General features: G+C 47.3%; 1 long non-coding RNA gene across 1 annotated transcript; it reads right to left on the bottom strand.

The window, feature by feature from the left end:
* Window positions 1-575: 575 nt before the first annotated feature.
* Window positions 576-6,234, bottom strand: LOC135983218 (uncharacterized). Its single transcript, XR_010600794.1, has 2 exons — window positions 6,047-6,234; window positions 576-3,889 (listed from the first exon to the last, which is right to left on the bottom strand). It is a non-coding gene; the product is annotated as an uncharacterized LOC135983218 (long non-coding RNA).
* Window positions 6,235-14,864: the final 8,630 nt, after the last annotated feature.

Genomic DNA, 14,864 nt, shown 5'->3' on the forward strand with positions numbered 1-14,864 from the left:
TAAACTGTTTTGATGATGTCAAAACACAATAATATAAAATAGTACATAGATTGCCTATATACATGATATTAAATAATATAAATATAAATAAAATGTCTCAACGTTATCAAAATGCAACGAGAATCAAAAGGACACCTTTCTTTCAAAAAAAATTGTCAAAAGTCAACACATTCCCACAAAACATTTCATTTTCCACAAAACTCCACCTTCCAACAGAAAGCGGGTGTGACGTTCCCCTGGTGTTATCTGGACTGTTGATCTGCAATGTCACTCCAATCCTCAACTCTGGAAGCTAGCCTTACCCTGTTCTGCTGTGAGAACCCCCACTCCTGGGCAGTTCGTGCACAGCCTCTGGCATGTAAGCTGCTCCTTGGATTGTGCAACCAAATGACACTAGCCAATATCTCCGGTCCCAGACACAACCCTAGGAACCTCCGTCTTGCAGTGTCTAGTTATGCCCACTGGACGCTGCAAGCTTATATGAGTTTGTCAATTTAACAAAGAAATTGATATGTACCAGGCTTGTAATCCCAAGGGGAGACTCTGACATGCTTCAAATCAAACATGCTGCTTCAGGTAGAACAAACAGATTTATTAACTACAAAGATAAATTTTAAGTGATTATAAATCAAAGCACAACAAGTCAGATTTGGTCAAATGAAATAAAAGCAAAACGCATTCTAAGCTGATCTTAACACTTTCAGTGCCCTTACAAAGTTAGATGCTTCTCATCACAGGCTGGCTGGTTGCCCTTCAGCCAGGCTCTCCCCTTTGATCAGCGCTTCAGTTGCTTGGTGGTGGTGTTTGTAGATGGAGGTGGAAGAGAGAGAAAGAGCCTGGTGAACGTCTCTCCCTTTTATCATGTTCTTTCTTCCCTCTTGGCTTTGCCCCTCCCCCCTTTGGGTCAGGTGAGCATTTCCTCATCGTAGTCCCTGACTGACCAAGGCAAGGGGGGGGTGACTCACTCAAGAGTCCAACAGATCCTTTGTTGCTGCCTAGGCCAGTGTCCTTTGTTCCTGTGAGGATGGGCTGGGTTTGTCCCATACATGCCCTGATGAGGTGTGAACCGCCCCTCTGTTCCTGGAGAGTTTTGCCTGGGCTTGTTTTAAGCCATGAGGACACATTTTCATCATCATAACTATATACATGAAATTACAACCTATAACATTACTATAACAACAATGCTCAGTGCATCATGAGCCTTCTGAAGACACCCGACATGACAAACTTTGCATTGGATACCACACAATCATATTATAAGGATTAACATGGGGGGTGCAGTGTGTTCTCCCGAGGTACAGAACATCACAACAGGTCCATCAAAAAACGCTGACCAGCTCAGCCCAGGAGATCTGGGAACAATTTCCAGCTTGGCTCTGTTACAGACTGCCTGTGGAAGCCTGGGCAAATCACTTAATTTCGCTGTGCCACAAGTTTGCTCTGTACAATAGCGATAACAGTACATCCTTTCTCCCACCTTTTGTCCATCTTGTCTGTTTTTATTGTAAGCTCTTTGGAACAGGGACAGTCTTTTGTTGGGGTTTGTACAGCATCTCCAATGGGGCCTCGAGCTGGTTGGGGATTTTCTAACGAAACAGAGTTTTACCAGAAAATGCCAGTTCACTGAACCTGAAGTGTTTTGCAGAAACACACTGGGTTTGACAAACTTCCCACAAACCATAGGCAGGGGTCTGGCAGAACCCTGTCTGCCACAGTGGTTTCCATCAGAAACCCTGCCTGGTTTCATGCAAGCTCACCTGCTGGGCTGCTGGGGACCCAGGGCTTCCAGAGTTGCTCTGGGGCATCCATACAATGTGGACTGCCCCAGGACTGAGGACCTGGGATTTTCCAGGTTCCCTGATAGAGCTGGGAGCCTGAAAGTCCTGAGATCATCTTTCAGAGTTGGCCACTTTGGAGCAGCCCTGCCATAAGGACTGTCTCAGGGTCAGGGAGCTAAGAGCTTCCAGCCCCAGGGAACCCCACTGCAAATCAAGTCAATTTAACGCAGCAGCAGGTGGGGTCCCAGGGAGCATTTTCATGTCACAAACACAGTGGTTTCAGTGTTTCCCAAACCAAAATGTAATGGAACTTCTAGTGCACGGGAATTTTCAAAAAATGTGATTTGCATCCCAATAAGAATGAAACTAAATTTGAAATATCTAAATTTCCCATGAACCAGAAATTCTGAGTTTCACACCAGTTCTCATGGGGCCTCCATCTTGGCTGGGGCCCACTTGCATGTATAATTAATAATAATATTAGTGTTGGAAAGTTGTTTGCTGCGGTCATATTTTGTAACATCAGTTGTAATGCCACAGTGGGGATACGGATCAGCCCTCGTTTTGGAGATATTTAAAGGGCCTGATTTTGAAAAGCTGTGTACAAAATGCACATACGATTGTGAGCCTAGATACTATGTAGTGCACCCAACAGGCTAACAAGGTGCCCGACTAGACCTCGGTATGTGCATTTATCCTTTTGCTAGGCACAAAATGTTTCCAAGTTTTCTTTGCACAGATGTGTTTTGGTTGGTTTGTTTGGTTTGGTTGTTGACCTGTTGAGTAATACTGAGTGAAAATGGAATATCACTTCAACCAGCTAGGCTAAACGCAGCAAAATGAAAGGTAATGAGACTGGTGAGCGACAATAAGCACAGGGTTTATAGTCTGAATGGAAGCACATTACAGAACACTGAGAGGCAGTGAGAAGTGGCTATAATTTTGGATAATGCACTTACACCACCTGCAGATTGTTTAGTACCCATTAAGCAAGAGACAAACAAGGACTCCCAACAGAATTGCAGGGGCTACGGACGCTACCTGGGACCTCATTTGGAAGAGTAGGAGCACATTTAATCACCACCCCATGAGGCCAGTTCTAAGGTCCACTGAAGTCAATGGGAAGGCTCCCATTCCCTATAATGGGTTTTGGATGAAGCCCAGATGAGGACATTACAGAGATGAGAAAGGCAGAGGGCAACCATAATTTCTTGAGGCTTTCCTTGAGGCTTCTAGGTGTTGAGCAGTGAGGATGGATTGGCTAAGCTTGGCTTTTGTAGCTTACAATAAAGGAGACAGAGAAGTACCAAGTGGGAGCCAGTGTTGTTTTGTGCCCCAGTATCAACACTGCAGCAAACAAGACGAGAAGGAGAACCAGTTGTCCCTTCACCATTCTTCGCTTCAAAAATTAATGATTTGAAAAACAAGAAAAACGTGTGTAGATCAAGCAAAATATACAGTGTAAAAGCTGACAGACAGGTCACAGTTTACCCTCTAACAGATGAAATTCACTCCCCCTGCCCAAAACCCAAGTACTGGGATGGAGTGTTGGAGCAGCTACAGAGGTGAAATTCACATGGCTCTAACAGAGGGCCAGGGTGCCAAGCTGCCACGCAGACCCTCCCTACAACTACTGCAGCCGATGAGTGTGGATGCAGATCCTGGACTCTCCCCTGGCCTGCCCTGCACCTTAAACCAGCCCCAGCCTGCCCCCAAACTGACTCTACAAAGGGCAGCATGGACGCCAGTTCCATCTAACATAGGGGAATGCCAAACCTTCCCTGCAGCCACTCAGCTGGTCGATGCCCAGAGTCACTTCTATGTGGGGTTAAATAATGTAGATTTTGGTACCAACTCTTCACTCCAAGGGTGAATTTCACCCTAATGTGTATTTTCCTTCTAAAGTGGGGACCAAACAGGAGGTTTAGGTTTAAATTTTTTTCAGATCAAAAGTTAATGGACTTGGAGGGTCTCAAAGGAGATGCTGTTCTCTTTGGATTATTACCCAAAGTCTATCCATGTCTTCTGCAAAATTGGGCTGGATTGCTGGTCCTTCCAGTCCCAGCTGAAATATCACAAGGAGAGCCTCTTTGACACTGCAACTACCAATCCTGATTAAAAAAAATCAGATAAGTATTTTAGCCACTGCCTAAGCATTCCAGAGACTCAGCCCTGGTTTACACTACGAGTTTAGGTCGAATTTAGCAGCGTTAGATTGATTTAACCCTGCACTCGTCCACACGACGAAGCCATTTTTGTCAACTTAAAGGGCTCTTAAAATCGATTTCTGTACTTCCCCCCCGACAGGGGGATTAGCGCTGAAATCAACATCGCCGGGTCGAATTTGGGGTAGCGTGGACGCAATTCAACGGTATTGGCTTCCAGGAGCTATCCCAGAGTGCTCCATTGTGACTGTTCTGGACAGCACTCTCAAGTCAGATGCACTGGCCAGGTGCACCCCTCAGGGTTAGGTCTGAGTTTAGTTCTATAATTGGCTAAGGATTGGCAGTGGGGGGAGTCATTTTATCTGAACAGGCTCACCCATCCTTATAGTCTTATTGCTCAGTTATTTACCTCACTAAGCGGTCTGGAATAATTTTGCATGATTGACAATCTGCACTCGGACTGTAAGGAATCCATGCTCTACAAAGAGCAGCTCCATTTTTTTCTATGACTCACACACAAAGCCACACATTCAGGGTGTAGGACTCGAACCCTTGCTCCAAAGAAACAAGCTTCTAACAGCTGGCCTAAAGGACATCATCTTTTACAGGAAGTAGCAGCAGACCCCTGATCCTCACTGTAGAGCCAGCCAGTAGGTGGCAACATGTCTTGCTCACTCTCACAATCTGTGAGTAGCAAGGAGAAGCCCAGTATTGCAAAGCTAATGGTTCTGCAGCCCAGAGCTGGAATACACTGGTAGAGAATGCAGGGAATTCACAATGTTCTGTTAGCAAGTTACAGGTGATCGCTTGCTTATCTTAGGCAGTAGAATCATTTTAAAATTTAAGGACAACAGATTACCCTACAGCTAAAGGGTACAGCTCACCTCTCACTGTAGTGTTACACAAGCGTAACGACATACATTTTCCTCTTTATACCAATGCAGAAGAGATCTGGGTTTGGCTCACAGCAACTGAAACCCGTCACACGTGCACTGTTTTTTAAACAGTCTCAAAGCTTTTTAAAACATTCTTTTTCCGTCGGCCCCCTGACCATCTTCATTTCGCTCAACTCCACTCTCACATAGAGCCCTCATGTCGCATGTTTACAATCCTAGAGAAAGGCTCAGGGCTTAATGTAGGAAGAAATGCAGAAAAGTGGGTTTTGTCTCTTGATTATTCAAATACATATGAATTGCCAGAAAATTGCTAGGTAATATCTTCACTGAACAGAGACTTTAATCTGGAGACAATACTCAGAGCTCAGCATTTCACACCTCCAAACAGATATGCCTCCGGCTATCCTTTTATTTTTCATGCCATGGTTTTGAAATGTTGCATTCAAGAGAATGTATTTTCTTCAAATCATGTATACGTGCATGTTTATGAAATCATTACTATAGCCGTAAGTCCATAAAAATCACTGCGGCCTGCAATGCCACATGTTCATCCAGCAATTAGATGAATAAATTCACCCTGAAAATTTTCTGCTAGTGGTGAGGGTGGGGAGAGGGGGAGACGAGAACAAACCATACTGTGAAAGTTGTATTAACACTCGAGACCACAGAATTTGTTTCCTATTTGAATAAATGCAGCTCATGTCATGCTCAGAAAAGATGAGTGATGATGACTACCAATAGCTTAAACTACCTGATCTGCAGCGGGGGGTGGGGAAAAAAGTATAGGAAACAAGTGGAACTGGCAGCGCATACAACTCCAAAGTGCATTCCTCCTCTAGTGTGATTTTCTATGCTGCAGTATTCTTTCAATTATTTCTTCCCCTCTCTTCCTCTCTGCAAAGAAAATTGGCACAAAAAGTTGCCTCCAGGAGAGAAGAGGGGTATTTTTATCAGCCTATGACTAGATTAAAAATCCTTTATCTGAAATTCAGTAGAGGATTGGCCTAAATTAAATCCAATCTCCACTTAGCTTCCAGGCTGTATTAAAAGTGATGAACTGGAATTTTTAATTTAATATATTTTATTTTTAGTTTACACTTGCATAAGTTACCTCTGAAAAAGCAAATTATAAAATGGGGGTACAGAACCGTATTGTACGCTTACAATGGCAGACATTTTCAACTGAAATACATGGCCCATTTCTTACCTTGGGGCACCAGGGGATCAGGCCCAAGTTTCTTGTTGTGAAGCTGTTCCTTCAGCGTTATGCATCGTTAGCCTGGACACTGGTTTTTCATACTTGCCGTAGTGCCCTCTATCTCCATAGAGACAATTCACATGGAAGAGCATTTGTAGAACCTGGGCTTCAATGAATTTTTAATGGCATTAAGCATCACTGTTAGTTATACTGCAATGCAGCAGTGCAAACAGTATATTTCTTTAAATAGGTCATCAGAAATTTAGTTTGTCATAATCTCTGCTGCATTATTTTTCTGCTTTTTTTAATGGTATTGATATAATCAAATTGTGTCACCCATACACATATACTCATTTAATTGCATCATACCCATTTGTTTACAGCAACCCTCTTTTATCCCCAGCATATTGCAATGCAGAGGCTGTCAACAGCACAGCACAGATATGACAGCAGAGAAGAGTAAAAGCAAAACCAGGGGACGGAGGCAGAAAGGGCAGGCCATAGAAGGCAGTGATTGTATCCAACTTGTTACTTTGCTGATTGCACCAGGGCTGTTTGGCTTTTGAAGGAGGTTTAGTAAACATTTGTGCCTGTCCCTCTCTCTATTAGACTCCACATTAGGGGGCAACTACAGAAAATCACATTGTGACCAGGATATTTTAGGCTTGGTCTACACTAACCCCCCAAATCGAACTAAGGTACGCAACTTCAGCTACGTGAATAACGTAGCTGAAGTTCGAAGTACCTTAGTTCGACCTTACCTCGGTCCACACTCGGCAGGCAGGCTCCCCCGTCGACTCCGCGGTACTCCTCTCGTCTAGCTGGAGTACCGCAGTCGACGGCGAGCACTTCCGGGTTCGACTTATCGCGTCCAGACAAGACGCGATAGTCGAACCCAGAAGTTCGATTGCCAGCTGCCGAACTACCGGCTGGGTATAGACGTACCCTTAGGCTTGGTCTACACTAACCCCCCAAATCGAACTAACGTACGCAACTTCAGCTACGTGAATAACGTAGCTGAAGTTCGAAGTACCTTAGTTCGATCTTACCTCGGTCCACACGCGGCAGGCAGGCTCCCCTGTCGACTCCGCGGCTCCCCCGTCGACTCCGCGGTACTCCTCTCGTCTAGCTGGAGTACCGCAGTCGACGGCGAGCACTTCCGGGTTCGACTTATCGCGTCCAGACAAGACGCGATAAGTCGAACCCAGAAGTTCGATTGCCAGCTGCCGAACTAGCGGCTGGGTATAGACGTACCCTGAGATAGTGATTTCTGGGCCACTGTGTTTTTTGGCTGTGGCTCAGCTAAGTATCATGTCCACAAGTTCAGGAGCAAACAGACGTTAGCCCCGCACAGCGGTGACCACACAGCACTGGGCAGAGATTTTTCATTTCATTTTCATACATCATTTACAGCTTGCTGCAGTGATTCCAGAAAGTCAGCACCGATCTCCTTAAGTTAACACCGAGCAAACAGGAAAGGAGACAGAATTGTTCTTTTGTTATTTAAAAGTCCTGTCATATATGGGCATATTTGGTGCTACCTCTGGTTTCATTTCCAGTATACTTCCCTGACATAACAGAGACTTCTCCGCAGGATTACACAGGAGAGGCCTGGATAACTATTTTTTAAAACAGTTTTGCTTATAACAGTCCTATTTTCTTTATGACCCTTCACTTGTATTTTCTGCGCTGAACATGAATATGAGGAGCCAGACTCTGATTTTAGTTGCGCCCGGGTAAATCCAGGGCGTCTCCACTGAGATCCGATGGAACGACTCCAGTTTTACAGTGGTGCAACTGAGATCAGGATACAGCCGGTGATCTTGGTTTCTGAATAGCTCCAGCAGTTCCTACTTCTTATTCCACACCTGGGATTGCTGAGAAATGACTGGTGCAGAAACGACTAAGAGCCAGTTCTAATCCAAGTTCTGACAATCATTATCTCCATGGCCTTAAGTCGTTTATCCTCTCTCCTCAATTACTCCCTCCACAAAAATAGGGATGATAATAGATCCTGTCCTGCTTCATAAGGCAGTTCAGAGGATTAATTAGTTAATGTTGTACAGAGCAGGGTGCCAAATTCTGCCTGGTTTATACCCTCTACAAATCAGTTGGGCCAGGTTAGGGTGCAAGCCAGTGCAGAATTCAGCCTGTTGTAAATGAAGTGTGTTGAGTGATGCTGCTAATTTGCAGTTTGTTTATTTTGCCTTATTTATTTTGATTTCACAGCACTGATCCCAGCGCTATGCCGCTGCGTGTGACATCATAATTGCATTGTATCTTAAATTGTAAACTCTGAGACGGGGGCTGCCATTTAGGGCATGTTTATCCAGCATCTAGGACAGAGGTGGGCAAACTATGGCCCGTGGGCCACATCCGGCCCATGGGACCCTCCTGCCCGGCCCCTGAGCTCCTGTCCCGGGAGGCTTGCCCCTGGCCCCTCCTCTGCTGTTCCCCCTCCCCTGCAGCATCAGCTTGCCCCGCTGCCAGCGCAACGCTTTGGGCAGTGGGACTGCTAGCTCCTGGGGCAACACACTCCTGGGGCAACGCAGCTGCAGAGCCGGCCTGACCCGGTGCTCTGTGCTGCATGGTGGCATGGATGGCTCCAGCCGGGCACCTATCCTGTTGCTCTGGGCAGCGACGCTGTAGCGCCACCAGCCACTGGTGCTACAGGCAGCACAGTAAGGGGGGGGGTGGATAGAGGGCAGGGCAGTCAGAGGGCAGGGAACAGAGGGGGTTGAATGGGGGCAGGGTCCCGAGGGGGCAGTCAGGAATGAGAGGAGGGGTTGGATGGGGTAATGGGGGCAGTCAGGGGCGGGGGTTCCGGGGCAGTCAGGGGACAGGGAGCGGGGGCGTGGATGGGGCAGGAGTCCCGGGGGGGCACATCAGGGGGCGAGAAGCGGGGTGGGGCGGAATGGAGGGGGGCCACGCCCGGCTGTTTGGGGAGGCACAGCCTCCCCTAACCAGCCCTCCATACAATTTCCGAAACCCGATGCGGCCCTTGGCCCAAAAAGTTTGCCCGCCCCAATCTAGCACAATGGGGCCCCAAGCTAGGTGTGGCCTTTAGGCACTATACAACACAGATATTAAACAATGATCCTTAACTCACTACAGCATCCAACTGTAGCATCACAGAATTGCGCCTCCACCTGGGAAAGAAGTAGCAGGAGCAGATATAACTTTAGGCAAGAGTCTGTTTTCATGCAAAGTCAGCTAGTAACGTGTCATTCAGTAATAAATACCACCTAACTCTTACACACTGCTCTTCATCCACAGACCTCAAAGCGCTTTACAAAAGGGTGGGGGTTCTCATTTTCACCACTTTACAGACTGGGAAACTGAAGCACAAAAGTGACCTGCCCAAGGTCACTCAGCAGGTCAGTGGCAGAGCTGGGAATAGAACCCAGGGCCCTAGTCCTGTGCACCATCACCAAGGCAAAATATATGTTAACAAAGCAAAACAGAGAATCAACAAGACAAATCCTCAGCTCAATTGAAGTCAAATGTCAACTTTCACCAGCTGGTGGCCCGGCCTGTGTTTTCAATCTGGTGTCAGTGGTTATTTGATTTCACACAAAGTAAATTAAAAAATAAAATAAAAGCATTATGTGTGGTTATTTTAATGCTCTGATTTATCCAGAGGCACTAGGCACATTTGGACACTTCATTGACATTGGTGAAGCAAAGTCAGATGTCCTTAGGGTAATGAAAAATGAGCAAGAGCAAATCTAATTTTGTTTTTTTTTTTGTTGGAAAGGTCTTTCTGGGCAGTGATTTCATTTGACTAGATCTGAGCATATGGCAGCATTACTTGATCCACTTATCAAGGGCAGCATTAATGACTTTTCCCCAGCCCATGCAGTATATACTGTTGAATGGCTAAAAGGATATTCCAGTAAACAAAATGCTCAAACTAGAGTCTGTGCTGTTATCCTCTTCTCCTTTGCCCTTTGAATGCAAGCCAGGAACATCTCACATGTCACACGAAAGGAGTGCCGTAATAGAGTAGTGAAACAGTAACAGCCACGCGGAGACCAGCTGCAGCATGGAACACGAGCGTGCAGTTCAGGTGGAACCTAAGTGCAGTTTCACTTGTGACTATTTCAGGCCTCATCATTCGAACAAGCCAAAGGAAGGCATTATTCCTCCATATCAACTCATTCCCCATCTACATAAATAGGGGACTATGTGCAAATTCCCATTCGTTTCCCCATATTAGATTCTAATTTCAAGAGTGATATTATTTGGGAGAGTTTTTGTGGGAGCAAGTTACAGCCATTATATATAAATGTCAAAGTAATTACTCCACTAAGGACCAGATCCCATCGTGCTTAGGGCTTGTCTACACTACAGAATTATGTCAACTTACTGCCACCGCGGCAATTAAATTGGCTGTTGGTGTCCACACTACACTCCTTCTGCCGGTGGCATGCATCCTCATCAGAAGTACTTGCACCGACTGAAGTGGGGCACTGGCAACCGCATGGGCCTTACAGATGGGGCCTCCCGACCCGGGGGCTGACCATCGGAGACGAAAATGTGAAATAAAAGCAGCTGTGGTACTAACAAGAATGTCAATTTCACTGCTGGTAGGCTCCCTGCTGTTAAACTGAGCCCCTTGCTGGGCTAACAGCTTGGGCTGCCAGTGCCGGGGCAGGGGGCACTCCATCTGTCAGCCCCACACAGGGCTAACAGCCAACAGGCTATGTAAGTAAAGCAGTGTCCACATGGCTACACTGGACCTAAGCGCTACACTTCTCACCCAGGTGGAGTTATTAAGTCGATGTCATGGGAGACTTGCATCGGTGGGAGCACCGTTGTAGCCAGGGCTGGCTCCAGGCACCAGCAAACCAAGCAGGTGCTTGGGGCTGCACATTTTCAGGGGCGGCATTCCAGCCAGCCTCTTCGTTTTTGGGGGGGCGCTTGGGCGGCAAAAGCCTAGAGCCGGCCCTGGCAGCAGCAGTGCGTTCTGCACCGGGGGCGCCCTGAGGCCGCTGCGGTTCGCGTTGCGAAGCAGCACCCGCACCTTATGGCTGGGTGGGCTCCGAGCGCGGGACACTCGGGCTGGGGACCGCCCCTCAGGGCACACGGAGCTGCCTGCAGGTGCCGCAGGGCGGCCGCCCCCCAGCCCTGCAGCCGGGGCTGAGTGAAGTGGCCAGAGCCACCAAGGGACTGTGGCAGGGCGGCCAGGAGCAGCAGCAGGAGCGAGGCCCTAGAGGGTGGGGTGCTGCCATGCGGGGCCCGCATCCTGCTCTCCGGGGCTCCGCTCCCTCTGGGGCTGCCCTGCCCCAGCTCCTCAGCCCCCTGCCGGGGCGGTCCCCTGGCTCTGTCCTCCCCGGTCTCGGCCGGTCCTGGAGGCGGGAGCCCCGGCTGGAGGGACCCTGGGCTGAGGTGCGGCCCGGGAGCCCCGCTGCTTACCCCGACCCTACCAGCGCTAGACTGGCTGGAGGCGAGGGGGGAGCAGGCGGAGTCAGCGCTGGTGGGAGGGAAGCCCAGCGCTGGGGCGACAGGCAGTGCAGGTGGCGGGGGAGAGCCCAGGGCTGGGGTGGGGGGCAGCCAAATTTTTTTTTGCTTAGGGCGGCAAAAAACCTAGAGCCGGCCCTGATTGTAGCATAGACACTGAGAGTTAGGTCGACGTAAGGCCTTACTCACACAGACTAGTGTTCTGTCGGAATCACTGAGGCTAACGGCAGAGTAAGGTATTACTCAAGCTCAGGGAGGCTGGCAGAGTCAGGTCTTAAAAATACCTTCCTTGCAGAAACGACAGAATTTTCAAACTGAAGATAAATTGAAATTATAAAAAAGGGAAGTAAAGGACCCCCTCTTAATCTGAAGTGATGAAGACTTAGAACTTCTTTTCAGTGCCTGCTCTTTTACATTTGAAGATAGAATATTTGCTTATTGTGACAAGATAGACTGATGGGTGAAATCCTCGCCAACTGATCTTAATGGCAAAACTCCCATTGATCTGAATGGGGCCAGGATTTCACCCCCATCTGTTGGCTCACTGTGATGGTACATCTAGTTGTACCCTAGTATTTGGCCACACCTCCATCTGTGACACTTGGAGCATAAGCAGAGAGCTAGATTAGGTACATTCAAAAGACATAACTTTATAATTCAGATGCCATGGTGATGGATGCAGCATAAGTGTCTGGACAGATAGATTTGCTAGTTGCAACGAAGGGAAATCAGAGTCTTTTTCATTGCTCTCATTATTCTATAAGCATCTCTGGTCCACAATTCACATTCAGAGAGAGACAGAGAGGATCAGGGAGTTGCCCTTTAGGGCAACGTTTGGCAGAAAGATAGTTTGGTAAATCTAATTGACTGTTTGGCAGATGGTGTCTATATAATAGAAGTTATGAGATAGGCAAGACTCATTGCATTTGCATTTTGCCACTAACAACCTGTGATAGCGTGTCAGGTTCTAGGACCCTACACAGAGACACAGAGCTATTTTGCTGACTTGCTCAGCTAGCCAGACCTAGTGGGGCTCATTTGCTCCAGCTCAAGAGTATAACAGGGCTGAGGTTAGAGCTGGTTTAAAAAAAAATCAAAGTTTGTCCCTGATTTTTGTCAAAAAAAATTTGAATTTCAACTTTTTTTTTTTACCAGCTCTAGTTGAGTCATGTGAAGGCAGAGGGAAGTAGGGCATGGAATGGTGCTGGAGGAGGAAAGAGAAGAATCAAGCTCATGTGAAGGTTAAAGGCAGATATAGGAAAGGGGTACGTTTGGAAAATATCCAGTTTGTGTTTATTGTGTGAGGAGCATGGCAGAGACAGTACCCGTTTATAGGACTCTTAATATTAGCTCTTAGAAAGCTGGCGTTTTTCAGAGTGCCAACAAAAAGTGGATCCGTAGAAGGATGTGAAGTCTCAGAAGGGTTAAAGTGAGTTCTCTGACATGATCTCTATAATGATCTTGCTCATCAGTGAGATTAGTCATAGTAGTATTACGGTAGAGCGTAGAGGCCCCAACCAAGGTCAGGACCCATTGTTCTAGGCACTGTATAAATACACACAGTAGGAGAGAGTCCCTGCCCAAGGAATTTGTGATCTAACTTGACTGGACAAGACAAAATGTGGGAGAGAGGAATGATCTTGGAAAGATTTAATACATGCAAAGACCGAGAAACATTCCCTGCTCACTGAATTAAAAAGTGAAAGATCTAGATCTTTTTCTAGTCTAGGGCTGACTAGTGAATAAGCAGCATAGAATATCAAGAGCTATCCCCATTGCTAGAGGAATTTTGAAATAAATGTGACAGTTGCACTTTGCCAATTATCATTGGTTCGGGGATCAAGAGTCAAGACTAGACATAGACCTAAGAACATGCCGGGTTTGTTAAATTGCCTGTAGTTGTGCCCTTTGTTAGACTGAAGCGCCTGGATGCAGCATCTGGGAAAGATTAAAAGCACATCAGGCAGCTGTTAGAGGTTTGCACGTTATGAACTCAGCTCTGGCAGCCATGTATGCGAGCAGAGAGGGAGAACGAACTGTAAAGAGATTTGTAGGATTGTGCAGTGGTGTTAAAAGAGTCACGGGGTTTCTGCATGAGAAAATTGCGTGGAGGCTACATATGCAGCTAAGCGTTAGGTGGGGCAGCATTATGCTGCTGTGATTTGTTGGGCTGTTACACTTCTCTAATTGTTTGAGTACATTGGTGTATTCCAAAGACACTGCTTGGGGCTCCGAGTGAGAAGATTGTGCTTTCCTGACAATTTCACTCTGCGCTGCTTTTTTAATTTGTAACGAAATACTTGTCGAAGACTGTTGAGACTGCGGAGTTGTCTCTTTATCCTTCATGAAGCATCTCCAGGTGTGATACAAACCCACTGGGGTGACAGACATGGAGAAACCTCTGCCACCAGCTCAGACACAAATGGTTCCTCTGTGCCTGAATGGCACAGTGCTTAACATGTAAGGCTAAATCCTAGCTATGCCTGGACAGCTATCCGCGGGGGGGGCGGAGGGTCAATCAGCCACTAACCTTCACACAATTCATTGGCCATGTGAACTGGGCCCCCAGAAGGCATTCTAGCCTACACTGCACCAAGCACACTTATGGACACAGTTAGTCAGTGCCCCAGTTATTCAAGGTACCAGGACCTCAAAGGGTGAAGTTTGAGGGAAACAGGGTGTGGTTTGCACAAAACGGAGTGAGTACAAAGGCCTAGAATCCTGACAGTGAGCTAGTTGTGCCTCCCTTGGGGGGAGGGATAGCTCAGTGGTTTGAGCATTGGCCTGCTAAACCCAGGATTGTGAGTTCAATCCTTGAGGGGGCCACTTGGGGATCTGGGGCAAAATCAGTACTTGGTCCTGCTAGTGAAGGCAGGGGGCTGGACTCAATGACCTTTCAAGGTCCCTTCCAGTTCTAGGAGATGGGATATCTCCATTAATTATTATATTACATCAAAAAAGGAGCAGATAAATCACGCTGCAGTACATTGAGTCAACCCAATATGTGGCATTCTGCCTTGCGAAGGCAGGCTTTTGTGTACTGATTGTGCCTCACACCATGTCGAAGTACGTGCCATTGCACACTCCACCCTGGCTTTTGCTCTGTACCCAGCTGCTTTGTGCTACCTAGCGTGGGAGGATAAAGCTGGTGGAGCCGGTTCTACACCACCCACTCCCAGCCTCTCACCCCGGCAGAGGGGGCATGTTGGGTGCAAGACAGGGCATGACCTGAGCACCTTGCATTCTGGCAATCCAGCAGAATGGTCCTTAGGGGACTGTTCCTATTGAACTAACTTAGAGCAGCCCTTTGCCCCTTCTCCTTGGGTCCTGCACTAAGCACAGGTAGACAGACCCAAAGGACCTG

This window comes from Chrysemys picta, chromosome 4 (assembly GCF_011386835.1).
Source record: "Chrysemys picta bellii isolate R12L10 chromosome 4, ASM1138683v2, whole genome shotgun sequence".
NCBI classification, from domain to species: Eukaryota; Metazoa; Chordata; order Testudines; family Emydidae; genus Chrysemys; species Chrysemys picta.